Source organism: Leopardus geoffroyi, chromosome B4 (assembly GCF_018350155.1).
Source record: "Leopardus geoffroyi isolate Oge1 chromosome B4, O.geoffroyi_Oge1_pat1.0, whole genome shotgun sequence".
NCBI classification, from domain to species: domain Eukaryota; kingdom Metazoa; phylum Chordata; class Mammalia; order Carnivora; family Felidae; genus Leopardus; species Leopardus geoffroyi.
In genome coordinates, this window is record NC_059341.1 from 109,481,866 (window position 1) to 109,502,211 (window position 20,346).

Genomic DNA, 20,346 nt, shown 5'->3' on the forward strand with positions numbered 1-20,346 from the left:
AAAATAAATATCCTATGGCAAGTTCATTCTTGGTGTACTCTAGGATTAGCAAAGATACCCATGTGGCTGGAGCACAGCAAGCATGAAGAAATGCTGTAGATGGGATGGCAGAGATGACCATAGCAAGATCAAGCAGAATTGAGAATTTATAGTAAGAAATTTTGATTTCATTCCAAGAGTGATGAGAAATAATTTGTGTTTTTAAACAAGGAAATGACATGATCAAATATATTAATTATATGTAATCTTACTATCTTTTGAGTTAGGGTAAATATTCACATATGTACATTTTCAGAAGTTAATGCCATTAAATCATAGATTTAAGCCTATTTTCCAAAGTCTAAGTGATTGATACATGCTTATTTCCCAAAGTGTGTTACCTAAAGTACTGTTCTTATGATATACTCTGGAATAAAGCAGGATGGGGTGAATGGACTAAGTAAGTTTAGAAAGAAATGGTGGGAAGCCAAGATGAGAACTGCAAAGTGTCCAGTGGATTTATTAACAAGAGAGTCAAGGGGATACCTGAGAAAGTTTTGAAGACACATGAAGATGGAGAAACATTGGAGAGAACTGAAGATAAAGTCATGAAAATGGTGCCTGGGGGGAGAAAAGTCTTTGGGCAGAAACAAGGACCTCTAGAGGGGAATGTGGTATCTCAGACATAAAGGGTAAATATGTGTAGTGAACACAGAGAATTCCAATGGGACAGAGTTTACAAAGAAAACAGAATGGAAGATCATAAATGAAAATTTTATAGACTGAAATAGATACCTGAGAAGTCAGAAGTAAAGACTGAAGGGGCGCCTGGGTGGCTCAGTGGGTTGAGTGTCCAACTTCGGCTCAAGTCATGATGTCATGGTTCATGTGTTCGAGCCCCGAGTTGGACTCTGTGCTGACAGCTCAGAGCCTGGAGCCTGCTTCAGATTCTGTATCCCCCTCTCTCTCCGCCCCACCCCTGCTTGTGCTCTGTCTCTGTCTTTCAAAAACGAATAAACATAAAAAAATTTAAAAATTAAAAAAAAATAAAAAATAAAAGTCTGAACATTGTAAAAGTTCAGGTGCTTCCTCCCACTACCAAAGGTGGAAAGAAGAGAGAAATGGATACAGATTGAGGTAAGCTTTTTAGATTTAGAAGCAAAAGAATGTGGGAGAACCTGCCAGACTATTCTATTTTCTCAATGAAATGAAGTACAAGATTATCAGCTGTAAAAAAAAAAAAAAAAAAAAAAAAACAGGAGAGCAAAGAAAGCAAAGAAAATTTAAAAAGCAATAAAATATAGTCTTCTAAAAATATAACTTTCTAAAAAGCAGACTTCTCAAACAGTGTGGGGAAGGAGAGAATATGTAACAAAGGTGTCTCATAGTCTTTGAGATTATGAAGCACTGAATTTGCATGCTATTCATACACTTCGGTCTTTCCCGCAATGATAAAGATAAGAATGTTCCAGGATGGAATAATTTCACCTGGAGTGTGCACGAGGCTTGTGGGGGCAGATATGGTGATGTAAAGTGGCCTTTACTCTGAGCCATGGAAGGGCACATGGAACCTACATAGGAGACAATAGAAACAGCGGTGTTCTTGGGCATGAACACTAAAAGGAAAGGCTTCAAAGAAGAAAATTCTAGGAGATCCTACTGTGCCATACTCATCAGAGGGTGGAGGTGCTATCTATACTTCCCTCTCTTTCCTGTCTTCTGAATAGGGTGTGTGTACGTGTGTGTGTGTGTGTGTGTGTGTGTGTGTGTGTGTAAGTGTGATAACAATTGCAGTGTCTAACAGCAAAGGTAGTAATGAAAATGGTTATATGTGCCATTAAATGTGGTTGTTGTCTTAGAAGGATTTAGTACATCTGCAATTTACTTCAAGATTGGGAAAGATACAAAGTAAGAGATTTGGGGAATTTTGCTGTTTTGCTGGCTGCATGCACCTACAGGCAAAAGACACTCTTTAAGAGGGCAAAAACCATGGAATACTGACTGACCTTTTCTTTTCTTTTCTTTTCTTTTTTATTTTACTCTATGGACTCTTGGTGATATAATTATTCTTTATTTATTACTATTATTATTTTCTGGCCTCAGTTCCCCTTAAATGAGAATCTCTTTCAGGGGCAGGGCTGTCTATATTACTTTCAGTATAATGTACATAGCTCAGGTACTTGAAATGAGTTGTATTAAATGCACACAGTTTAAAAGAAGGTAAAAGGGAAAAATGGCATTGTGACAGTTGTTTAGGATCATACATTAAAAGTTGAACTATTTTTAAATCTGAAAAAAACTAATTCTCATCACATTTATTGTTGTCCCTGGTTGTTCCTGACTATATAAAGTACTCACCTATTTGTCCTTAGCCAAAACTATAATATAAATTAGTTATTTTCAAGCACATTTACTGAATCATCATTAAATCTTCACAGATATCTTATGTTCCATTTCTTTTATAAATTACAGTTTTCCTCTCACTGAAACATTTAACAAGATAGATTGTCAACAAATACTTATTAAAATGATCAAACGAGAATGAATATTTATTAGTGACCCATTTGACTGACATTGCCAGCTGCTTGTATCTTTGAATCTGGGAATACTACTCTGAGGTAAATCCCTAAAAATGTTTAGATTAAAATCTCATGGTTATATATTAAATTGCAAATGTAATTGAATTACTCAAAAAAAGAAGAAACTACAGACAAGTACACTTAAAAAACAGATTTAGCTTTAAATGTGGCTGATTAGTTGTAGTCCTTTCAATATTTATATCATTGTTTTCTGAACAAATGCTTACCAAGAGGATGAGGAGTTATACAAATGCAACTTCCAGTTAGAAACTGCTATAATGTATAAATCTGCTATTATCTCAAATGACTTGTGCACATGTGAAATATTTGTGTATATAGTTATGTGTGTGTATGTATCTATTAATATCTATATATCTACACAACTATTTCTTGCTATTTTAGACAGATACGAATTCAGATGGAGTTTGTAACATGTACAGATTTTTGTGGAAATATTGAGGCTCATTACAGGTCAAAGAAATTTATGTGACAAACAAAATCGTGTATTTTGTATATATGTGTACAGTTACATTGTTTAGAGCTAAAGTGACAAAAGCAGTGTGCAGACAAACTCACCCAGAATACTATCTCCAGATTTTCCAGTTTTTAAAATGAGAGATTAGGGTGATCAGAAATATCTGCAAGTAAACCCAAAAGCCAGATCTTGTTGGGCTCTTGAAGCTTTATGGTGGTGAGCTGCTGGACACTAACAATATCATTGGTCAGGGGAAACTTAAAAACATGGATTCACTCTCAGCCGTGGTATCAGAAAAATCCTGATACTTTTACCCCTTTGTCCTGACCAGCGGCATAAAACATGAAATAACACCACATTTCACTCAGCAGAAGAATACCTTAAGACTCTTCTACCTCAAATACAAACTTAACATGTACAATATGACTCAGTGTTTGTTTTATTTTGCTATAACATACAGACAAAAAGCATTCTGAAAAAGTAGTTCAAAAGAAAACATTTTATGACTTGTAACATAGAACAGCGTCTCTTCTCCGTGACCACATTATGATGTAAAAGGATTTCTTATCAAACTTTCACCATAGCAAAGAAAAAGAAAGCTTCTCTTACCAGAGTGGAATAAAGCGTCAACCTTGCTCTAACGTTTTCTGCAGCTCTTGTTTGAAAAGACAGATCCAAAGCGGCTTTGTGCATATAACTGATCTGGCTGATCTCCAGTCTCTGCACAAAAAAAAAAAAACAAAAAAAACAAACAAACAGTATAATTGGCTCTCAAAAAAGTGTTGTAAACATTCATCATGATGGCACTTGCATGTTGAATCTAGTCACTGTTACCCTGGTGGACTTTTTCCAAACAGACCAATTATGTTTCTACTTTCAATATTTGCTACTTGGTTTTCTCTATCCAATGCTGAGATTAATATCCTTAAAGAAACTATGAATTTGTGAGTTTCAACTTGATGACTAATGTCAAGACCCTTGGGTCTGAAGGTACAGCTCAGACTTAAAAATCTTGTCTGATAAATAAATTGACTTGGCATCTGTATGTCTTTATTTCTAAATTTGACAATATTCAGCTCATTATTTACATGTGAATGAGATATCAGTGTTTCTAAGTGTCTTTCATTCACTATTTGATAAAAGTCAAGTGAATATTCCACACCTCTACTTTGCACAAAAGCCACATCAATAATGCCTACAAAATACCCTAGAGTCTGAGACCAACTGTGCTGCATTTCTAAATCACGTTAAATATTCCACTGTTCCTTTGCCCAAACCTTCAAAGGGGTCCAGATTCAGTCACATCCTTTAATTTTTATGGGACCAATGAAGGCGTCACACAACCTGGCCTTTTTTTCTTATTTTTAATTTTTTTAATGTTTATTTATTTTTTGAGAGAGAGACTGACAGAGTATGAGCAGGGGAGGGACAGAGAGAGAGAGAGAGGAAGACACAGAATCTGAAGCAGGCTCCATCCAGGCTCTGAGCTGTCAGCACATAGCCTGACGCGGGGCTTGAACCCACAAACGGTGAGATCACAACCTGAGCTGAAGACAGGTGCTCAACCGACTGAGCCACCGAGGCGCCCCTTTCTTATTTTTAAACATTCAATTTAATGGGAGCATTGAATGATTATAACTATGAGTGGCATATTCCTATTACCAAGAAAAATGTGAACACTAGATCAAAATGATAAGCCTCAATGAAAAATGAAGCCTCAAGTTGTACTACTTACAACAATCTCAGCAATATTTTGATCTTACAACTACATGAGAGTGTAATCTTTGTCTTGCTTCCCATGTGCATAAAGCCTGGCTAACAGTTATCGGCAATGCCACCAAAAAAAAGATGATATGATTGCATCAGAGGGTTTTCTTTTTTATATTTGATAGTTTATTTTTCATCATACAAAGTAAACAACTACCACAAAACAGTTTATGAATGTACAAATTATGATTTTATCAATTTCTAAAAGTGACAAATTATGATAATTTATAACTGTTTCCAGAAGCAAGTAAAAATTTAGATACACTATAAGGATAAAATTCTATGTATTCCTGAGTCTTATTAAGTAACATCTTTAAATTAAAAGAACCTAAAAGTTTGGATGCTGAACACTTCTTATTCATATTTGTAAATTTCAGAGCCATTTAAAGACTTTTATTATAATTCAGATTACTACAGATATGTGTATATATATACACATGTATATATATGTATATATATACATGTGTATATATATGTATATATATGTGTATATATATGTATATATATATTATTGTTCTATGAACACAGATGACTAATCTCATCATGCTACTTATAGAGGTAGGGTGTGGAGGAAGAAGCCCCTACATACTGTTTTTTTAAGGTTTTTATCACTGAACTATTAGCTTGCTTATTATATAACATTTGCTTTCATAAAATTTTCCACTAACATTTCTTTATTCAATTCTTTCATCAGAATAGTGAAGAGGGCATTACTATTCTCCATTTTACACATGAGAAAAATAAGGCTCAGAAAGGAGTAATTTGAAAATTACAACAGTAAATTCTTAAGGTAGTACCCACTGATGCTGGTCAACTATGTCCTAAAACCATTGTTTCCAAAACAGTATATCTAAGATTTAAAAAAAAAAAAAAGAAAAAGAAAAACGTTTGTGTGATTTAGCTTGCTGATTGGAAATTGGAACAAACATTTAGAGAATTATTATCATATATTTGAAGCTGTGATACATTGAGGAAATTAAAATCATTACAGACTTTAGAGATGATTTGCAAATGAACTTCAAAAAGATAATTTTTTATGATTTTCTTTTAAACATTTTTTTGTTAATTTAGGAATTACCTATTAAGTATCTTTAGATGATACACCCTTTGTTAAGGTCTTAGGATACAGTAGTGAACCAGATAAATATCTTCTCTTTCTTCATGTTATATTCAGTCTTCCTAATTATAATAGATAGAATAGCCTTACATTTTCTTCACTGAGAAAATAATAATTACCATAGGGGTCTCCAACTCACCCAATCTGCCCCAACTATCTACCAAACTCCTTTGAACTTTACCGCTGAACCTTTTCAGATGGTCAAGGAACTTTCTTATGCTGATTCCTCTCATTTACATCAGATGACTCTGCACTGAATCATTCTCAACAGTTTAAAATCCTGCTTTAATATTTCTCTGCATTTAAGACCTTCCCACCACCCCCACTTCTCCCTCTTGCTGCTGTGTTTCTGTATTGAAAACTATTTCAAAAGTTCTACTTTAGAATTCCTTTCCAATTCCTTCCCAACTGAGTCTCACAGAGGGTCCATCAAGCCATTAAAATAGATCCCATCTTACCTGATCTCATGTGAACTCATTTAACTAATTCCTTCTTGAAACATTTTCTTCTCTTGGCTCTAGTGATGCCACCTTATGATGTTTCTCCTAACCTGCAGATCTTTCAGTCCCAGGTTCATTTGATAGCTCCTCCTCCTCTGCCCAAATGATGATTGGACAACTCCTTGATTGTTCCTGGACTCATTTCTATTCTCAAATTCACACTTTCCCCATAGATGTTCTCATTCAGGTCTTTGGCTTTAAATAATATCTATCCTTTTCACTACCAAATATACATCTGCAGCCTGACCTCTCCTCTGTTCTCCAAGTGGGATACTCCATCTGCTTACTGATCTCAATTCTTGGCTCTATAACAGGCATTTTAAAATTCAAACATGACAAAAGCAGAGCAATTGATTCTGCCATGTCTTTGTAAATTTCATCTTTTTTTCCATTCTTCCTTATTTTAGTAAAAATTCACCAATCGTTTAAGCTAAAAAACAAAGATTTTTTAATGTTTTATTGTGTTAAAAATGTACAACATAAAATTTACCATCTTAACTATTTATATATGTACAGTTCTGCAGTGTTAAGTTTATTCACACTATTCTGTACCCATCTTCAAAACGTTTTCATCTTGCAAACCTTAAACTATATACCCACGAAACAACTCCCCAATACCAATGATCTATTGATACATATAAGGATACAGATGAATCTCTAAGTAATTATGCTTAGTGAAAGAAACTAAACAACATGAGTACATACTGTATGATCTCATTCATATCTAAAATTCCAAAAATGCAAACTAATTTATAGTGACAGAAAGCAGATCACTTGTTGCCTGGAGACTAGAAAAGAGGGTGGTGGAACTGGTGTGAGGGACAGCCAAGGATAATGAGGCAACTTTTGTGGTTAACAGATGAATTCATTATCCTGATTGTCTTGATCATTTCATGAATGTATGTATATGTCAAAATTAATCAAACTGCATACTTTAAATATGTACAGTTCAATTCATGTCAATTATCCTGAGATAATAACATTTTTAATAAACATAAATAAAACTCTTTAATAAGCACATGAAAATCTATCTAATGTTTAAAGGAAAAATATTTGTAAACACTTCACAAAAGAGGATATCCAAATTGTCAATACCATATGAGAGAGTCCTCAACATTATTTCTTACCAGAGAAATGCATGCTCATCATATAGAGTAGAATATCTAAAACGTTATTTCAATATTTGGGGAGAATGGAAAGCAAGTGGAACTCTTACACACTGCTTAAAGTTTAGCAAATTGGCACCCACCAGCACTTTGAAAAACCGGTAGTATATACTGAAGCCGAAAATATTCTTACCCTGTGATCCAACAACTACACTTCTGGTGCTAGTTTACTGATTAATTATTATTATTGGAGTAAACTGAGGAGAGTGACTAGGAAGAGGTACAAAATAAAATCCTGAGATTTGGGTAATATTTTACTTCCTGTTAAGATTATAGTTACATATGTAGGTATGTTCACTGTGAAAATTCACTAAGTTCTTCACATAAGAACTCTTCACATAAGAGTTTGCACTTTTTTGGATATGTTTCAATAGAACTTGTTATCTATATATGTATGCATGTATTTATAGTCATATACATACATATGTACATACATGCCATATATGCATATATATGTATATATATAAAGACATAATAATTACAGTATATGTTCTAAAGAACAGATTTGAAATGTTTGTGGAAACACATTGCTAGGGCAATATTACATTTTGTCCTGGTAATGAAAATAAATCACACAGAAGATAAGGTTAAAATGTTCCAGTAGGAAAATAGCCATTTGTATAATTACTTATCCCAGGAAGTCTGCTTCAGATGACATTGTCAAGAAAAATATTTAGTATTTTATTAGTATACTAAATACTAATAAATAAATACTAAAATACTAGTATTTTAGAATTTATTTCCTAAAAATAATATATCATTATAGTACAGATATTACTCAGTATTTATTTTTCATCTTTTTTTTAAGTTTATTTATTTTTGAGAGAGACAAGAGAGAGACAGAGAGAGTGAGCAGGGGAGGGGCAGAGAGAGAGGGAGAGAATGTCCGCACTATTCAAATGGAGCCCAACATGGGGCTTGAACTCACAAACTATGAGATCATGACCTGAGCCAAAACCAACAGTCGGTCGCTTAACCTACTGAGCCACCCAGGCGCCCCTTATTTTACATTTTTATTTATGAAATTTCTTGAGGTTCTGATTTAGAAATATAAACTTGTTTTTTTCTAATAGATTTACAAAATCAGTGTCTTAACAGAGAAAAGGTGAAACAAAAAATAGTATCTTATTTATATTATCTCATTGCTTGGGGCACCTGGGAGTCTGACTTCAGCTCAGGAGTCATGATCTCACAGTTTGTGCGTTCAAGTCCTGCGTTGGACTCTGTGCTACCAGCTCAGAACCCAAAACCTGCTTCAGATTCTGTGTCTCCCTCTCTCTGCCCCTCCCCTGTTCATGCTCTGTCACTCTCTCTCTCAAAAATAAATAATAAACATTAAAAAAGAGTGTATGTTTTTTCATTGTTTTTTTTCTCATACTAATATGAGTCCTATGTATTGCTATATTATCTACAGTTCACATAATAAGATGAAAATTGCAATCAGGGCTTAGAGCTAATCATATAACCCATTCTTATGATATTTATGGATATGATTAGTCATGGCTGGGTAAAGTGTGGGTATCACAGTGATAGAGAAACAGGCTTCAATATATGTCAATTTTTTCAGGTTGTGTTTTAGAGTCATGCCTCCTTTTCCTCATCTATGAAAGGGGATGGTAATATTCAACTTCCTAACTGTGAGGAGGCAATAAGATACTGAAGGTGAAGTGCCTAGAATGGACCTTTACACATTGTAAATGGAAGCATTATATGTGAACATATAAAATATGGTATAATCTATATACTTATTATCACATGAAGCACTAATAATAACAAGATGACTTCTTTGCCCATACATCACTAGTGTTTTACACAATAGATAATTTGGGAACATAATGATAGAAAATGAATAACAGGTGAATAATACCAAGGAGAAAAGGTATTGTACAATACTGGTCCTATAGCAAAAACGGTATTCCAAAGGGTGCCCTTTTCCTGAATGAACAGAATTCTGTTTATGTAACTGTGATGGACACCTTGGTCTCAGTGAAAAAGAATGATTGGAAACACCTTGGCTGAGTAAAGTAACCAGAAGTATGTCAATAAACTTATAAAAGTTTCAAGATTATTATTTACTACTAAATAAAATTATTACATTGCATAAACACCATTTATATTAAAAAAAAAAAAAAAGAAACAAGTTTAACAGAATTGCTTTCAATAAGAAGCATGTGGATTGACCAGAGTGTGAGCTCATTGTAACTTTTACTGCTTTTAAGTAGACTTTGTTTATAATCTCCCTCAATGATTCTTTAGGGGAAAAAAAAAAAAAAGAGAGAGAGAGAGAGAGATAAATAAATAATCAGGACAGCAAACATAAACCCAAGAGAGGGAGGACATAAGAAAAATAAAAACAATGAAGAGCAAGTAAGAAAATACAAAAATAAACAAAATCCCATTGAGAGTCCTATCTTTACTCATGTTTTTTGCCATTACAAGCATATGCCATGACATTTTGTCAACTAACCTAGTATTTCAGAGTATGATTCCATGTGTATGATTAATTTTTTTCAAATGTAAGAGCCATTAACATTTTTGCCTCTTCCTAAGAGCAAAATAACTTCCGTGATTTTTCTTTGAGTATTTTTAAATGGTTGGATTCTGTCAGAAAGTAGGTCAATGACTTGCTAGAGGTGGAGGCAGGGAGTGAGTTGAGAGATGCTGACTAAAAAGAACACTGTTTAAGAGGAGGAAACTCTCCCATATGATGATGTGGTAGTACTTACATGGTTGCATACGTTTCTCAAAAAATATGTTTTTGAAATGGATGTATTTTATTGTTTGTTAAGTATATCTCAATAAAACATATTAATACTAAGAAAAAATGAAAAGGGCCCGTCTCCCCAAACAGTAAGAGAAGTTGAACTTTAGATAGGCTACAGCAGTGCACAACTCTAAGAGATTACTATTCACAAACGTAATGGTTAGGCAGCGGAGAGGGTCTTTCGCGCCACGTCTTAGTCTTCCATAGATCATCTAGAGCTTCACCTTCTCTGTGAGATGTTTATCAAATGCACACTCTCCCCTCTTTTTCTCATCTGCACAGATTTTACAAGTTAATAAAATTAAACATGCACAAAACTGTACTTATATAAAAAGCTTATGATAATGATCTTTTAATAGAGTATAATAAACTTCTTCATATTCGTTTTTAAACATTTTAAACAAACGCATAAAAATAGGATATAACAACATTGACTATCGCTATAAAACATTCAACATAAAACATTAAAAAGTGGCATGCAACATAATAAATGATGGTTAGATGAAAATTGAATTTAAATGGCAAGACTCACAGTTAATACAATTTTTTGCTTTTTCTTGTCCTTTTTTATCTTCTTATGTTTTCCCTTCTCAATCCTGCCCCTCCTCACCTCATTCTCTTCTTTCTTATGTTTAATTTGCTCATTATTACAGCAGCTAGTATTTATTGAATACTTTCTATATGCCAGGTGCTAGTTTGAATGGTTCATATACTGCATAAGTTACTTTCTTTCTTTTATCTGCCACATCTTTCTCTTTATTAGGTCCTTCAGCTTCCACTTTCAAAGTAATTTGTCTCCTTTATTTTTAGTCCCAGCTTGAGGTACCAACTACTATTCACAATATTCACCTTTTTTCATTTACAAATAAACTCTTTAGAGGATTATTAGGCATTGTTGTTTTCTTCTTTCCTATTAACTAATCGACATATCTTAGCACATGGATTCTGTCCTCAGCATTTCTATTAAAAATTTCTATTTTATATTCTATAAAAATAAATCTCCTGTTTAGGCTGTATTGCAGTATTATTTATTCTCAAACTCTGAGTCATTTGACATTTAAAAAAATAATTTCCATTTAAACTTATGACAGTTCTCCAAATTAAGCACTTATTGAAGTATTTCTTCCTTGTTGAATCCTAGCTTCCTTACTCAAATCTCAAATTGTTGATATAACCACTCTGTGACTCAGACTCTGATTTAGAATCTTCCCTTCCGGTGTTAACAGTTTTCAAATTGATCACCCACCATCTTAAGCCACTCTGTTTAATGCTGTGGTATTCTTAACCAATATTTTGGAGATATTGTGCTATCTGAAGAAAGGTAAACCCAGAAAAGCTAACCCAATATTGAGAAGAACAAAGTTGAAAGGCAGATACTATCTGAAATCAAGACTACTATAAATCTATGGTAATTAAGACAGTGCAGTATTGGTGAAAGAGTAGACAAATAGACCAATGGAGCAGAATAGCAATCTCAGAAATAAATGAACTTAATGTAGTCAAGTGATCTTTGATGAAGGATAAAAGGCAGTCCAATGAATCAAGGATAATCTCTTAAGCAAATGGTCCTAGAACAACTGGACACCCACGTTCAAAAAATGAATCTAGATACAGACTTTACACTCTTCTCAAATTTTAACTGAAAATGGATGACAGACAATGTAAAACACAAAATTATAAAAATCCCAAAAAATACTTTAGGAGAAAACCTGGATGATATTGGGTATAGTGATGACTTTTTATATACGGCACCAAGGTAGGATCCATGAAAGAAATAATTGACAAGATGGATTTCATTAAAGTTAAAATTTCTGCTCTGTAAAAGAAAATGGCAGGACAATGAGAAGACAAGCCACAGATTAAGATTTTTAAATTAAATATTTGCAAAAGACACATCTGATACAGGACCGTTATCCAAAATATGTGTAGAACTCTTACAATGCAACAATAAGAAAGGACCAATCCAACTAAAAAATGGGCTTATTGTTGTTTCTTCTAAGTTTTTATTTAAATTCCAGTTAGTAGAATTTAGTGATTCATCAATTATACACAATACCCCATGCTCATCACAACATGGGGAAAATGGGCCAAAGACCTTAATAGACACTTCATCAGAGAAGATAGACAGATGGCAAGTCAACAAAGGAAAAGATACTCCATATCATATGTCATCAAGAAAATGCCAACTAAAACAATGAGACCCCATACACACTTGTTAGAGGGGCCGAAATCCAGAATACTGACACCACCAAATGCTGGCAAGGATGTGGAGCAACAGGAACTCACACATTGCTGAGAGGAATACAAAATGACACAGCCACTTTGGAAGAAGGTGTTTTTTGTTTTTTTTTTTACAAAACTAAATATACACTGACAATATGATCCAGCCATTATGTTTTCTGGTATTTATCTAGAGGAGTTGAAAACTTATGTCCACACAAAAACCTGCACACAAATATTTATATCAGCTTTATTTACAGTGCTAAACCTTAGAAACAAACAAGATATCCTTCAGTAGATAAACGGGAAAATAAAGTGTGGCACATCTAAACAATGGAATAGAATTCAGTTAGGAAGAAATGAACTATCAAGCCATGAAAAGATACAGAGAAACTTTGTATGTTACTAAGTGAAAAAAGTCATTCTGAAAGAACTATGTACTGTGGGACTCCAACTATACGACATTCTGGAAAATTCATGGAGATAGCCAACTTATAGATAGTAAAAAGAAAAGTGGATGGGGGAAGGGAGGAAGGATGAATAGGCAACACAAAGAATTTTTAGGGCAGTGAAAATACTCTGTGCAATACTATAATGATGGCTACATGCCATCATATGTTTGTCCAAACCCATCAAATGAACAACATCAAGAGTGCACCATAATATGAACTATAGACTTTGGGTGATAATATGTCGATGTAGTTTTAGCAATTGTAACGAATGTCTGACTCTCCTGGGGGAGTTGATAATAGAAGAGGCTATGCATGTGTGGGGACACAGAGTATATGGGAAATCTCAGTATCTTCATCCCAATTTTGCTGTGAACATAAAACTTCTGTTAAAAAAAATCTTAATTTATAAACCTAATAAAACAACAGCAGAATATACCCACATAATATAATATGCACAACTCTAAAGAGCTTGATGAATTTTTACCAAGTTAACACATTAATTGAGCCAGTCTTTTAATAAATTGAATTACAGAATATTTCTAGGAGCATGGAAGCCTTCCTAATGGTCCCTACAGGCATCACTCTGCCCCACAATCCTGTAGTAACCACTCTTTTCACTTCTGTCACCATGAGACTAATTTGGGTGGCTATTTAATTTTTTAATAATGGAACAACACTGCATATTATTTTAGACCTGACTTCTTTTGCAGAACATTTTAAATAGAATATTTAGTACTATTGTTCTACACAGCATCTGTAGCAGTGCTTAACCATTCCATTTTTGTATATTATTATACTGAATGATTAAGAAATATCGAATTTATCCATTCCAAATTTGATGGAAATTTGAGACATTTTGGCTATTAATAATTATTTTTCTTTGATTGCTTAAAGGGTATGTGGGTAATGAAAATGATCTGGAGCTATATGAAAATGGTGTTTATACAACTTTTTGAATGTGCAAAGTGTCATTGAATTGTACATTTTAAAATAGTTAATTGATGTTATGTGAATTTTGCCTCAACAAAAAGCATTGTGCTGCTTTGGCCTTCTATCACATTTTTAACTGACATGTATTATAGGATATTCATATTGTCAGCTTTAATAGACATTGCCAAGTTTTCAAGGTGGCAATGCTAATTTACTACATTCACCGTAAGTGAGTTGCTAGTTCTACATCCTTGCCAACATTGTTTTTTTCTTCCCCCTGAACTTACTGTGGTTTTAATCTACTCTCCTTGAACTTGAATGATGCTGGGCACCTGTACATAAGCATATAGGCTATTTGGATATTTAAGTGAGGCACCTAATTTTTCATTAGACAGCCTTATTTTATTAAGTTGCCTTTTCTTGCTGATTTGTAGGAATTCCTTATTCATTTTGGACAAAAATTCTTCATCATATAAAAATGTTTCTTGCCATTTATTCAAATTTTCAAAATATCCTCTCATTCTATGACTTGATTTGTTTTTTACTCTCCTAATAGTGAACAGTTCTGTTAATGTAGTTTAATTTCTCATTTTTTCCTAACTATAAGTTAGTGCTTTTGAGTCTTGCTAAAATTTATTTGCCTACCAGGAAGTCATGAATATCTTTTATCTTATCTTCTAGAAGTTTCATTGTGTTACCTTTTACATTTGGGTCTAAGATCCCTTTCATTAATTATTCTGCACTATGTGAGGTATTTGTCATGCTTGTTTTTCTATCTTTTTCTTTCCAGTTTTGGTGTGTATGTATATACACACATTTACTAATGTATAAATATATATGTATACACATGTATATACATGCATTTATATCCATATTCACACACATACATATATATTGGCAAATATTGAAAATGCTGTCCTTTTTTTTTACTACACTTAGTGTTATATTTGATATGTATAATGTGTACCTGATGATCATCTAATGAAGAAGGGTCATCTATCAGTCTCATTTAGTTCCTTTGAAGGCAGTAAGCCTTTCCATTGGGCTCCTTTTAAAGATCTTCTCTTATGTTTGGTTTTCAGGAATTTTACTATGAAGTACCCAGATTTTTATTGCATTTGATATTCTTACAGTCTCTTCAATCTTTGGTATCATATCTTTTGTCATATTAGAAAATTTATTGGTCAGTATCTCTTTGGATCTTGCTTCTGCCTCTCCTTTTCTCTTGTTCTAGGGCTTTAATTAAATGTACCTCTCATCTTCTTTTTTTTTTTTCTGTTCAAGATATTACTTGCTTAATTCAATAGATTTGTTTTAAAAGAAGATTAGACAGTAATCTTCTCTTCTGCAATGTCAATCTTCTTTTATTCCTACCTATTGAATTCCTTATTCAGTTATCAAAAATTTTCAGCTCTAGGAATTTTTTCACATTGCACACACACACACACATGCACGCGCGCACGCACGCACACACACACACACACACACACACATTTAGCTCCAGTTCTTTGTTGAGTTTCTATATTCTATTAATTTCTGGATATAGTATATGATCATTTTAAAGTCTGTGTCTGGGGGTACCTGGATGGCTCAGTCAGTTAAGCGTCTGACTCTGGATTTCAGCTCAGGTCATGATCTCACAGTTAATGAGTTTGAGGGCTGAATTGGGCTCCACGCTGATGGTGCAGAGCCTGCTTGGGTTTCTCTCTTTCTCTCTCTCTCTCTCTCTCTCTCTCTTTCTCTCTCTCTCTCACTCTCACTCTTTCTCTGCCCTCCCCTTGCAGTCTCTCTCAAAATAAATAAATAAAGATTATAAAGTCTGTGTCTGAAAATTCTAATATCTACATAACATGTGGGTCTAGTCTGCTTAATTTTCTCTTGGTTTTCAATAATTTCGGTCCTATTTTCTAATGGGATCAATTATTTTTCATTGATAGCAGACAGAAATTCATGGATAAATTCTCTAATTCACTTGAGGCTGATTTATTTCTTGTTTGCTTTTATGCTAGGTGGAGCTCTCTCTGTGGGTCTCCACTGAAGGTGTAGGGGCACTAACCAGTCACTCTTCTTACTGGTTCCTGAATGCCAGTTGTTGCTTCCTAATGCTTGTGTCACTGCCAGGTTCTTGGTTTTGTTTGTAAGCCCTGAGCAGCTGTTTTCTACTTGTTTTCTCTTAATTCAGCTCAAGTTCTTATTGTGATTATATGAAAAATTAAGAAGACTGATATCTGTATATTTTTCTTGCCTGAAATGAAAGTTTGGACAAGTTATTTCAACTCTTTAAATGTTGGCTTCCTAGGGTGCCTGGGAGGCTCAGTTGGTTAAGCGTCCAACTCTTGGTTTCAGCTCAGGTCATGATCTCACAGTTTGTGAGTTTGAGTTTGAGCCCTATTGAGCTCTGTGCTGATAGTGCAGAGACTGCTTGAGATTCTCTCTCCCTCTCTCTCTCTGCTCCTCCCTCGCTCACTCTCTCTCTCAAAAATAAATAAATAAACTTAAAAAGTTTTATTTTGTTTTTAATGTTGGCTTCCTATTCTTTACATGGGAATAAAAACAAAAGAGGGTAGTAAATGTGCTTGAATGAAAAGTGATTAATTTCCGCTATATTCCAGTATCAAAGAAACCAGCCATATAAAGAGGACTTCCTTCAAAGTCATGCCCCAACTATTCAACACAATTCCCTGTCTGTCCAAAAGCCCAGTGGTATATATACTAATATAGTAATTGAATCACTCTTTGTGTGAGGAGTGTCTATTTGAGGAAAGTTTTTGTTCCTCTGGATTGAGGTTGACCTTCGTTCAATTCCTATTACCAAATATGACTCCTTGTTAAATAACTGAAAGTTTTATTTCTTTCATGTTATTTTACTGGGAAAATGGGATTTTTTAAACCTCTTACTCTTTCTGAAAATACAAAATGAAAAATAATACACAAAAGAAGGATCTTCCTTCATAGGGACAATGAAGTATTTCTAAACATAATTCTCTGAAAATCATATTTTAGGAAAAGAACTTAATGACAAGCATCACATAGAGGTTCTCACTCATACCTCTGAAAGGACTCTGAATGTGCTTCCAAATAAAATTGCAGAAACAATATAATTTTAAAATTGGAAAATATGCAACTAAAGTCACATATCCATGCTTACAGGCAAAAATAGAGGGCAACTTTACAAATTCCAATTAGTTTGTTAGTGGTGTTTTAATTCCTAAAATTAAATATATCTAATTTTCAAATATCCAGGTATGCTCCTATTCTTATGGGTTAGGTCTGATATTGTTCATTTATTCAGCATTCTACCAGAAAGGACATTTTTTTTAGACATGAATAAATTATAATAATTTGAGTTCTAGATGTTAGGAAAGGCTTTGATTATTCAATATATCCTGATAAATTAGGAGATTCACAAAACAGGGGTAAAGTTTAATCTGTTGTAAAAATTTCAGGATATGTCCATTTTAGTCAACTTCTCTTCAATCCTTTTTAGTATATGTGCTGCCGAAGCGAGCACTCTTCAATCCTTTTAATAAGGAAAGTCTGAGGATGAGGAAAATGTCATATACTGGTATGACACAAGGAAAGTTAGGGGGACCAAGCTAAACATGCACATTTTAAAAATTCATAATATAAAATCTTATAGGAATTTGTATTGCCTTAGCTCTTCTGTCCATTAGGAACGTCCATTAGAAACTTCACCACCATCTGGTAGAATAGTGGTTTCTGAATCAGCTATGTATACATTAGATATATATCTAGAATATGTCTGTCTAGTGATATATACTGAACCATCTTCATGGAAACACCTGGGGAGAAGTTTCGAAATCTAGATTCCTGGATACCATTGCAGAGTAATTGAGCTGGACTCTCAGGTAGGCAAAATGTCCAGGAAGCGCCTTTTTCAATCAACTGAGGTGATAATGATTCACAACTGAAGTTAGTCAACAATTTTAGACTCTGCTGCTCTGGGATACATATAATGGATAAACTATGACAAGATTATTATTTTAAAAGATATCCAATTCTTTCATTTTTTTCCTTGAATTATTGAGTTTAATACATCATCATTTCATTTGAATAGAATTAAACAATTTCATAACTGGTGTGGAGTTATAAGGCGGTGGTACTTTTTGCCCAATTCAGACATGTCAATTTTCATTACTTAACTTTCATCGCTTTCTTTTGCAAAGCACATAACACAGAGAATTAATGGAAGGCAACATGCAAATTAATACTTAATCCTATTGACCTGTCAGAAAAAAATGCATAAAAGCCAGGATTAAAATAATTTAAAATAATAGATTTTTCTCACTGTCTCAATAAGAGTGCTTGATTTTACTTATGAATAGATACATTTCAGCTAAGCCATGCCATAACCTGGTGGAAAAATAATGTCGTTTCTGGTTTATTGCTATTTGCTCTTAGCTCATAATGGAAAGAATATATGTGCTGGAGATTTTTGATTTGGGAAATTATATTCAATACAGTTTAGCTAAAATACCATCTTTTTCAAGGAAAAGAAAATAACATGTTAATTTATTCAGCAAAAGAGACTTCTGGTCACAGATTTTAGACTCTAGAGGCTATGGCTGATGATGAAGCTGTCAGCAATTGCTGCTATTTTCATCCACTAAAAGAATAATGGTATCTCTAGGAAAATCAAAATATATTGCTTTAGCAGCACCTTGCTAAAAACCAAAAATGCAATGATAAATAAAATCACAGATTTTTCTCTTTCCTCCTCATATCATGTAGGTAGTGTGCAATAACCCATGCAAATATCTTTTGTCATAGAATACAAATAATGTTTTAAAGTGAAATATTTTTAAATATCAGTATTTAAAGTCAGAAAATTGTAGACTAGAATTTTAATTGTCAACGTAAAACAAAAAAAAAATTAAAAGAAAAACCTACTACCAACAGCTAAAAAGAAAGTAACTCATAAATTGAACATTATCTTTAGAGGTGAATAATGTGTGATTAGCTACCTGAAATATTTTAGCAGCCTCCTTAAGTTCATTTTAGGAGAACAGGTATGAATTCCTTTACAAATACTTAAAATAATTACATATTGTAAAACTAACATACCCGTAATTGTAAGTGTTTATTTTACTCCATATCCTCTCCAGAGTTTTACAGCCTTCAATAACTCCACTGCCAAGTGGTCCTTATAATCCTGTCTATCCCTTCTCTGAAAACTGTCGGAAGTGCAACTGACCATCAGGAATGTCCTTGGTAGTTTCTGACTCCCAGTCCCCCATTTCACAATAAAGTATCATACTGAGACTCTCTTAACCATTCTGAGGCTGTATTTGTATTTAATGTTTATATACACAGGAACAGTCATAAATCTCCATTTGGAAGTAAGAAACAGCAAGAAAGAAAACAGTTATCCATTGGGTACACAATGTGTGTTCATTACTACATGATATGATGACACACACATTTACTCTACTCCTCACAATTATAGAAAGCCATACTTAAGAGTGTGGAAAAGCCATAAATAGGCATGATCTACACAAGGAATGAATATCACAAAGTCCTTTCTGATAGAGTAAAACGCAAACAGTGGTAAATTTGTGATAATGTCACAATATTGTTAATTCCAACAGGCAATTTTTTCTTCTCTTTTTTTGTAACAAGTCATTTACAAAAACATTTAACATAATGTGTAGAATACTTTTGGAATGTATGCACACCAAAGTCAGGCTATTTGACTTTGACTCCAGTTTTAGAGATAGTAATGCAGGGAGTGAGCTAAGTTGTCAGATGTTATTTCCAATGACTTTATTTTTGTTTTTTTTTTTTAAATAATATTTTCATATGCCACTACAACCACTGCACTACATTCACTTCTTAGAAAAGAGGCCTAATATGAAGACATGTTGAAAACCTATCCCAAAATATTCATATATTTATGAATCATAAAAATATTACTAAATTTTTGTAAGTGCAAGGTGATGGATGTTATTTTGTTATGTTATGTTATGTTAAAACTAAATTAGTTATGATGATCATTTTGCAATATATACATATATTAAGTCATTATGTGCACACTTTAAATTAATAATGTTATATGTCAATTATATCTCAATTGAACTGGAAAAAATAAAGTAGAATCCAACCCTGATTACCTTAAAAAAAGTGTTACTAAGTTAATAGAATATGTATATTATAATATATACCTAGAATAGAACTTTTCAAAGGAGAGATAAAGATTTAAGAAAAAACATTGAGTGATGTCTTTATCCTATCATTAGTATGATAGGCAAGTTTTTAAAATAGCTCCTAAGACTCCTGTACCTGATGTGACATACTATATAATTGCCTTCCCTTGAGTGTGGGCAGAATCTATGACTATGTTGGGAATATCACTCCTGTTTTAGGTTACAAATCAGTT

At 33.4% G+C, this 20,346-nt stretch overlaps 1 protein-coding gene across 3 annotated transcripts in view; it reads right to left on the reverse strand.

The window, feature by feature from the left end:
* Positions 1-20,346, reverse strand: part of MGAT4C (MGAT4 family member C) — a 740,390-nt gene that overhangs the window by 396,989 nt on the left and 323,055 nt on the right. For all 3 annotated transcript variants that reach the window (XM_045467111.1, XM_045467110.1, XM_045467108.1), the window contains one exon: positions 3,643-3,753. The gene's annotated coding sequence lies outside the window, so the exon portion shown is untranslated. The remainder of the gene's footprint in view (positions 1-3,642; positions 3,754-20,346) is intronic.